Here is a 10,051-nt window from a genome sequence, read left to right on the forward strand (position 1 = left end):
ACGAATACTGCCTCGACAAATCTCGCGGCTAAGGTCGAGCTCTTTCAACGCTCATGAAACAACAAGCCAAGAATAACAACATTTGGGCAGAAAATCAAAGCCCACGAGAAAAGGTAAACCAGTTTTATTCTTTTGACTTCCTATTCAATTAGATAACCGAGAACCACTTCTGCGTCTCGGTAAACCCCAAGGTAAACTACTTATGACCCCAGACCCTAGGAACTTGGCTTCCTACCATCAGCCTTCCAAGGTAAAATCATCCGTGACGGATGGATTGGCACCCACCACCACAGATACAACAAGCTTAGCCATGCAAACACACACCCTATCAACCGATTCCTCAATTACTTGTGACCATATCACTTTAGTTGTCCCAAGCCACCAGCCACAAAACATCACTAACCTTTATCAACCCCTTAGCTTCAATGATCCACAACACATCTAAGACCCCTCCTACTCGGATCACCCTTAGAGGAAAATCGATCGATTGATCCAAACACCATTTGGCTTAGCTCGGCTCATCCTAATGGGTTAAACGACACCCAAATCACATGTTTAACCATCCATGCCATTAGAAATACCCGAATAGTAACACTTGGGATGACTCACCCTGAAAGGATGAATAGAATCCATAACACACAGGATAACAACCAAACCTACCACAACGACTCGACTCGCCCTACCAGACCGAATGAAAGGAGCACACAACCTCAAACCATGAACCCAGACCTTTTGTCTACAGCCTCCCCTCTTGAACAGATATTAGCAAAAAAGTTGGCTGACATGGAAGCTATGATGAGACACATACTTGGAGTACCTATCCCAGCTAAGAAGAGCCATCCCCATAGTTGTCGACTCACACTTCATAGACTCCATAGCCTTAGCCGAGATAACCCAGAAATTTTCCATTCCAAATATGAAACCATATGACGAAACGACTAATCCAGACGATGACATAGGTTCATACAAACAGAGTATGTTTGCCGTCTCCATACCCCGGGACCTCAAGAAAGCATACATGTGCAAAAGCTTCGGTTCCAATGGATCAGGGCCAACCCTCCAATGGTACACAAACCTCCCTAAAAACTTCATAGGCTCATTTGCCCAACTCACTGATGTATTCGTTGAGCAGTTTGCAAATAGCAAGAAGTTAGAGAAGCTATCGTCCGACTTATACAAGATTTATCATAAAAAAGGAGAGTCGATGTGTGTGTATGTTAGTCAATTTAATAAAGAAAAGATATCAATTCCATCCTACTACCCTAAAATTGTGGTAGATGCTTTCAGAAAGGGACTGCTTCCCGATGGGGAACTCTACAAAGACCTCACTAAATTGGGCTGCAGTTCAGTGGAGGGCGCCCTGCCCCGAGCAATCATTCAGATAAGGTGGAAAGAAGATAAGATAAACCATAGAAGGCATACATCCTACAATGAACGCCGATAAAACCGTAGTGAGAGGTGCCCAAACGCGCGACAGTATGAGGCAAACAACTCAGCTCCAGCACGAAATTCTAACAGAAACAACTATAAACCATATGGTCGGCTGCCAACTTGGCCTGCATATAAACCTTTTGGCTCTTCTTCGTTCATGGTCCCTGAGTACAACCTCAATGTCGGGCCAACACAAGTGGTTGCCATAATGAAGGGGATGGGTTTAGCAATTAAGTGGCCGCCCAAGCTGAGACCGGATGCCAAAAGAGACACTACCAAATGGTGTGAATTCCACCATGACCATAGACATAATACTATTGATTGCATAGCTCTGAGATTAGAAGTCACGGCCTTGCTTAAGAGAGGACACCTTCGTGACTTATTGACCAACAAAGGAAAAAGCACAACAAAAAATAGAGACGAGAAGAACCGGTCCTCCCCTCCGCCTGACCTAAAGCCGAAAGGATTCTGGAACATGATATTAGGTGGTTTAGAGATAAGCGGAGTCAGCTACTCCTTGGCAAAGAGGCATGCCCAAGCAAGTCATCATCTGGAAGCTTGTTCTTCCCATCTATCCACATAGAAGCCTACTCAGTAAGTCATCTGATTCGAAGATGATGAGCCAGCCACCCTGGTAGCCCCACACCATGATGCCCTGATTATCTCACTTCAAATAGCAAATATTTTGGTAGGAGAGTGTTTGTAGATGAAGGATCTTCCGTCAACATTCTCTTCTTAAAGGTAGTTAAAACAATGGGCCTAGACGAATCAAATATCAATAGGCGTCCCACTATCCTGGTCGGATTCAACTATGAGCAAAAGTATACTATCAGAGAGATAACCATGTCTGTCTACACGAGTGGAGTAAACCGATAGACCATCTTCCTTGTGATGGATTGCCCCTCACTTTATAATGTCATTCTAAGTAGACCTTGGATCCATGACATGAGAGTTGTCCCTTCAACCTTCCACTAGACAATCAGATTCTCTACTAAATGGGGAGTAATAGAGATCAAAGGTGACCCGAAGTCCTCTAGAGAATGTTACAAAAAATGAATTCAAAGGAAAGCCCAACACCTTAGAGCAACTACAAACGAGTCCGACTCACCCAGCCGAACTAGATCAATCTTCAATGGAAGAACTAGATGAAGTACAGATTGACCAAATCATCCTGACTGAAAGACTTAGATAGGATCGAGGTTGAGTCTTGAAATCAGAGAGCGACTGATCAACTTACTGCAAAAGAATCGCGACTGCTTCCCTTGGTCCCATGCAACTAGGATCATCCTTGACGCAATCATGCATCATCTTCAGGTTGACCTAGACTATCCCCCGATAAGACAGAAAAGACAAAAGTTTGCTCTAGAGCGAACCGGGTGATCCACGAAGAAGTAAAAAAACTCCTAAATAATGGGCTCATTTAGGAGGTCCATTACCTCGACTGGCTAGCTAACGTGGTGGTTGTCCGAAAGAAGAATGGGAAGTGGCAAGTCTGCATAGACTTCATGGACTTGAATAGAATCTGCCCCAAGGACTCCTTTCCTTTGCTGCATATCGATATGTTGGTTGACACTATAGCTGGTCACGAGTTGCTTAGTTTCATGGACGTCTTCTCAAGGTACAATTATATACTCATGCATCCAAACAACCAAGAGAAAACTTCATTCATCATAGAAAGGGGCACTTACTATTACAAGGTGATGTCATTCGGACTCAAGAATGTTGAGGCTACCTATCATCGGCTTGTTAACAAAAAGTTCGCAGAGCACCTAGGTACTACATTGAAGTATATATCGGCGACATGCTCGTCAAGTCACTTCTAGCAGAGCAGCATCTAGACCACCTAAGTCAGGCTTTTGCAGTTCTGAGGAAGTATAACATGAAGCTCAACCTAGCCAAGTGTTCATTCGGGGTCTCTTCTGGTAAGTTCCTAGGATATATGGTGACTCAATGAGAGATAGAAGCTAACCCTGATCAGATTCGAGTCGTCCTAAACATCCCATCACCAAAATGCCTGAAAGACGTTCAGTGTCTCTTTGAAAGAGTGGCTTCACTAAGCAGATTCATCTCTCGGTTGGCAAGCAAATGTCAACCCTTCTTCGCAATACTTTAAAAGTTAAAGCAGTTTGAATGGACTCCGCCCTATGAAGAAGCTCTACAGCAACTCAAAAGGTAATTGACTTCTCTAACCTTACTTTCTAAACCACTAACTAGAGAAAAATTGTATACATACCTGGCAGTCACAGAGTCAGCAGTTTCAACCATCCTAATTGGAGAAGACAATGGGAAGCCGTTACCAGTCTATTATGTGAGCAAGTCGCTCCTTGACGCCGAGTCCCGATATAATCAGTTGGAGAAGCTGGCCTTAGCACTCATTCACTCCTCCACGAAGCTTCGGCCATATTTTCAATGTCATTCTATAATTATGCTTACTACATATCTGCTCAAGAAGATTCTGCATAAGCCCGAGCTCTCGAGTCAACTCACTCAATGGACGATTGAGCTAAGTGAATTCGACGTATCATTCCAACCACGCATAGCTGTAAAGTCCCAAGTGTTAATGAATTTCACAGCAGACTTCACCCCTAACACCTCCACTTAAGCAGAGAAAGAGCTATGCCTATCAAGTGAGGCACCTTTAAAGTGGATACTCTCGGTCGACGAATCAAGCAATGTAAATGATAGTAACTTGAGAATCGTGCTAACTACTTCAAGTGGGGATATCATCCAACAGGCCATCTGGTGCGACTTCAAATGCACAAACAATGAGGCCGAGTATAAGGCTTTGATAGTCGATCTCTCACTCGCAAAAAAATAGGGGTAACAAGGTTAGAAGTCAAGTCTGATTCTCAACTGATAGTCAATCAACTTCAAAGGATTTACCAAGTTAGAGACTTGAAGATGATAGCCTATCTGAACTTAGTGAAGGAGCTGCAATCTGCCTTCGAAGAGTTCACGGTCACTCAAGTACCAAGAATAGAAAATAACATGCTGATGCACTCACTAATCTTGGCTCAGCCTTTCAAGGTACGTTTGACTCTTCCATCCCATTTCTTTTCCTCCAATGGTCGGCCAAATGGAAAGAGCCTCCATTCGAGGCAATACTGGTCCCTAAAGAACCTTCAGAGGTCATGCACATCAAGCTAATCGAATCATAGATGACTTTGATCCTGAAGTATTTAGAGAAAAATGAGTTCCCGGCAAACAAGAATGAAACACACCATCTGAGGGCAAAGGCCTCCCGATTCACAATCTATGTAGGACAGCTCTTGAAGAAGTCATTCTCCAACCCATACCTCAAATGCATAACTCCAGAAGAAGCCTAGTATGTACTAGCAGAGCTTCATGAAGGCGAATGTGGAAACCACGCTGGGGACGTAGCCTGGCACACCAGGTGATCACCTTTGGTTTTTATTGGCCCACCATGTGCTCAAACTCAATCGCATATGTCAAGAAGTCTGACTACTGTCAAAGATTTGCTAACGTCTCACACCTTCCCCCTAAACAACTAAACTTCATCATGACCCCTTGCCATTTATGAAATAGGGAATGGACATAGTTGGCAAGCTTCCAACCACACCTGGGCAGCAAGTGTACATGTTGGCTATAACAGACTACTTTACTAAGTGGATAAAGGCAGAAGCATTTGCCCAAGTGTGAGACCGAGAGGTAAAGGCTTTATATGGAAGAATGTTATCTGTCGGTTTGGGATTCCAAAAGAGATAGTCATAGACAATGGGTCCTAATTCATCAGCTCTAGCTTTAAAGATTTTTGTGAAACATGGGGAATCAAGCTTATCTTCTTAACTCCCTGAAACCCCAGTCAAATGGCCAGACCGATTCATCTAACAAGACAATCATGCAAATCATGATGAAGCACCTTCATGGGTAGATGAACTACTATGAGTATTATGGTCTTACAGAACAACTACCCGCTTATCCACAAACGAAACTCCTTTTTCCCTGGTATATGGCTTGGAGGCAGTCATCGCAACAGAAGTGTTGATCTCATCCCCTAGGTTTCAATGGATGAACGACGAATCAAATAGCTTGAACTTATGCCACAACTTGGACACCATTGATGAGTTGCATGAACAGGCGTATATTAGAAACGTCATTTACCAGTAATAGGTCGCTCGGCACTACAAAAGCAACGTCCGAGTAAGGTCATTCAAAGAAGGCGACTGAGTCCTCTAAGAAGTCTTTAAAACACAAGGGAGATAAACGCTAGCAAGCTCGGTCCCACTTGGGAAGGCCCATACAAAATCACCCGATCAATCGACAAGAGCACCTACAAGCTTCAATCATCGAAGGGCAAGGACATTAACCATAATTGGAACGCCATTCACCACGAATGGTATCACTTCTGACAAACCATATCTTAGCTTTCTTCTTGTAGCTTCTTTTCTACCCTTTTTTGGTTTTTTCAAAGGGATGAGTGGGCATGTCCATCTTCTTCAATGACAATCAGCCACAAAGCCTTGAATCAATAAAAAGAACAATTCAGAGAAAATTATATTCAACTATTATACTACGAAGTTTCAACTACAAAGTTGGTCATGACGACTGGTCCCAAAGCTCATCAAGGCACATGTTTTCAACTACAAAGTCGGTCACGCCGACTCGGTTCACGTGTGATATAGGTTTCACCTGTTCAAACTATGTTTTAAAACTTAGAAAATTTGTCAATTAAGTAACTCATAGTCATTCAGTCTGAGCGACTGAATGAGTTAGTTTGTCACTACAAACAAGTATGTAGTAGCATCAAACCACAGTCGGTTTATCACACCGAAAGCACCCGGGGGACAATAAACAAATAGTCACTCGGCCAATTCAACAGATTTACAGCTTCAACAAAATATCATATTTTAGTAAGGCCTCATAAGGCTAGTTCAAGTACAAAAGTATGGGCATACAGCATCAAAAACATAAATCCGTTCAAACAAAAAACAAATACATTCAAGGAGCAACATGTTCCGGGCAATCTTTCTGAGTCGAGTGTCATACGGTCCGCTCGACCTCCTTTCCCTTTCTCGTCGAAGCCTCCACGCCGAGTCATCCCTTGGAAGAGTTTCGATTCACTTAGTAAGCAACCTTTCCAAGTCTCCAGCAAAGTCGTCCACCACATCCTTGCACTTGGACTCAACCTAATCTTCCTTTACCCCACCATCTCCACCAGCCAACTCTGCCTTGATCTCTTCCCACAATTCAATATCCTCATCAGGATTCCAATGGGAAGTGTTGCCCGCTTTGTATTCCTTCATCAATTCAACCCAGGCCTTGATCATGGCGTCGGTGGCTATTGTTGTGAAATCTGCAAGTGTATGTAATTGTGCAAGTAATAAAGCTCAAGTAACGAAGGTCGAATCCCAAGAGAATTACTACTACCAAGTACCACACTAGCCAATCTTATTGCTATTTGATTTATCAGATTTTCAAAATGATTCAATGAAAAATAAAACAAACTAGAAACATAACAAAAACAGAATTTTATCAATACTTTGGTAGGAACTCAATATGACTAAACCTAGGGCATAGATTTCACACCAATCTAATCCTATGTATTGACAATTATCATTAACTCAATTAAGCTTATTCTAAAGGCCAAACTCCCTAATATTTCACTAACTTTCTCTCAATCAATTAACAAATTAACCCCTAATTACTAACCCGAATTATCTCTAATCAGATTTAAGCAATTGGAGATCATTAAGTTTTATGGAATTTACCAGAGCCTCACAGATCGCAGTAACCTATCTCTAGCGTTCGCTTAATCTATCGTTTTATTACCTTAGACTAATTAGGTTTCATCTCTCACCTAACCCATAAAATCATTCAACTCTAGGGCCCTTAAGAATTGAAAGCTTTAAGCGCAATAATAAAACTTAATAAAAATTAGTAACAAATAATTCAATGCATATTCATAAAATTAGGCTATATCTTAGCCCTAGAAAATAAAATTAGTTCATACGTTCAATAATAAAAGCAACCATTATATTCATAAACATGAGTATAAGAAAGAATAGAAAAACTTCTCTCATTGGTGACCCAAAATTGTAGGAATTTGCAATCTCTAAAGAGTAGCTAAACTTCTCTCCTTTCTAATCTCCCCCAAAAATCAACTAAAGACTTATATTTATACTCCTAGGGTTTTAGGGTTATGATTCCTATTATCGTAGTCATTTTAGAACTCTTAAAACAGGAAATACACGTCATAAATTTATGGTAGAAAATTCCAGTATCGCAGTTGTGCCACGGCACTATGCCTAGGCATAGTTGATTTGCCCCAAGACTTGCCATCTTGAAAAGACGGTGATTTTTTAGTGCGTAAAAGTTCAAATCCGGCCAAGTGGTAAGGATATGAATTGTAGTTCTTTGAATCAGCTTTCCAACGGTCTAAGAATCATCTCGATCCAAAATCTACATCTCATGTTATTGTTGAATTACTGACACATGTTCAAGATTGGAGTGTTTTCCAAGATTTTCACTTCAACTTTAAATCACCATAACTTCTTTGTTTTAGCTCTAAATCACAAACCGTTTGATTATTGTCGTCCCACATTCCATCATTGATATAATTCTTAATTTGAATGTCATCTTTAAGAACTTATAACCTGAAAACACTCAAACATACTCGTGATCCCATAAAGATATTTATGAAATAATTAAGTTAAATCTCACAAATCAAACACAATTTTCCACAAATAATCCAATTGAATCAATAACAAAATATGTATTTTCAAGTTCTTATTAGCTATCAATCGGCATCGCTCCCTGAGGGCGATGGACTCCTCCTCCTTCTCAGCAAGCGCCGCGTCCCTCTCGGCCAACACCTTTTCCTTCTCCGCCAATGTTTTCTTCAACTCCCCCAATTCCAGCTCGGCCTATCGTAGCTTGGCAACACTCTCCTTCAAAGATTTCAAGGTCAAAGCCTCTCGAGTGCGGAGGCTAGTGTTGGACTTGGGTAAGTCCTGAATTTTCGTGTCCTGGGTGACTACGACCTTCTTCAGATACAAACTCCTAGTCAGAGGCTCAGAGCCTGCAAAAAAATCTGACACTCAGAAAACGTTTCTCTTAGGGAACAAAGTGTTCAAAGATAAAAATTACATGAAATTACCGAGCCACAACCCATTCAGCAATCGCACTCATCCCCATCTGATCCAACCGACTCTCATCGATGGGTAGCAAGAAAAAGTCGGCTAGCTTCCCTATCATGGCTGCATCAGACAGTAGGCGATGCAGCCAGTGGGACTGACTTGGTTCGTTCCATCTGGATATTTTCACTCAGCTTGGATGCCAACTCTCTTTGATCGTCTCGCTTGCATTCAGGATGTTGACGTTAATACTCTTCATCAATCTCTCTACAAGAGCAAACTCTTCAAAAGTTAGAGGATGAAAAAACGAATGTTTGAAGCAAATGTGATTGTAGTAGCGTGTCAACAAAACACTCCACGTCTATTTCAAAAAAGGTAAAGGTGTACCTCTCTGTATTGTAGCGACCCCGCTCCAAAGATGACTCACCCTAAGGTTCACCTCTTGTAAGAGCACTCTCCAATCTCTCTGTTTTAGCAGTATAACAAGCAATTCCTAGATTGACACTTCCAAACCGTCTCCACTCTGCCTAGCCTTGTTGAATCTCGGATCTACAAAATAACAAAAGATAAGGCTCAGTACTCAAGGCAAAAGAAAAATAAAAGTTACTAACCAGTCGCCCTCCATGTAAAGGGTATGTCGCTCTACCCTCTCTATCCAAAGACCGCATCACCCCTCACGAAGAAGAACTTTTCCTTCCAGTTCTTATCACTTGATCGTAGGAACGTCACTAGGTGGACTCGGTCATGCATTAGTGTGACTAAGTATCTACCCTTATCGGTGTCATGCTCCTTCAAATAGTAAGAGTAAAGGAACTCATATAGGTCGAATCCCACTCAATGCATAATGCAAAGAAGTTCCCATGCTATCAGCAGCCTCTAGCCATTCGGCATAATATGAGTCGGCGCTATCATTAAATGGTTCAGCACTTCCCAAACCAGGCTAGGAATCAACAACCTTAGCTTGTCATAGAAGTAGATGTTGTACATAGTGATCCAACCTAGAACATCCTAGTTGGCCTGCTCATGATCTCTTGGCAGATGTATCTCAATCGAGTCAGAGATATGGTACATGGTCCTTATCCTCCATTCATCATCCTAAGTAAGCTTTGGGGGATAGTCCAATGGCAAGATCCCTCCACCCAATCAGCTGGTTGTATCCTTGCAGTCCCGCTTGTAAAAGGCTCACCCTCGGGACTACTGCTTGGCTCTTCATCGCTATCTTCCCCACTCTCCCCTTGCCCGTCAGAGTGCTCGCCACTTAACTCGACAGCAACCGGGTCAGTCCTAGCTACACTCAACCCTTTAGGGATTCCCACAGCCACATTACCTTCCTCTGGCAGTAGTACCATAGTGGGGGCGTTCTCATACTCTCCTCCACCCTCCATCTCACCCTGACTATTCCCACTCAACTCGGTATCCAACATTGCGTGTCCAAGTTTTAAACCTTTTAACACTACAAGCAACTCGGTCTAGAAGACCGACTAGTGGTTGACTGAATCTACGAGCAACCTTAGAGGTTATCACTC

Source organism: Pistacia vera, unplaced genomic scaffold, assembly GCF_008641045.1.
Source record: "Pistacia vera cultivar Batoury unplaced genomic scaffold, PisVer_v2 Contig406, whole genome shotgun sequence".
NCBI classification, from domain to species: Eukaryota; Viridiplantae; Streptophyta; class Magnoliopsida; order Sapindales; family Anacardiaceae; genus Pistacia; species Pistacia vera.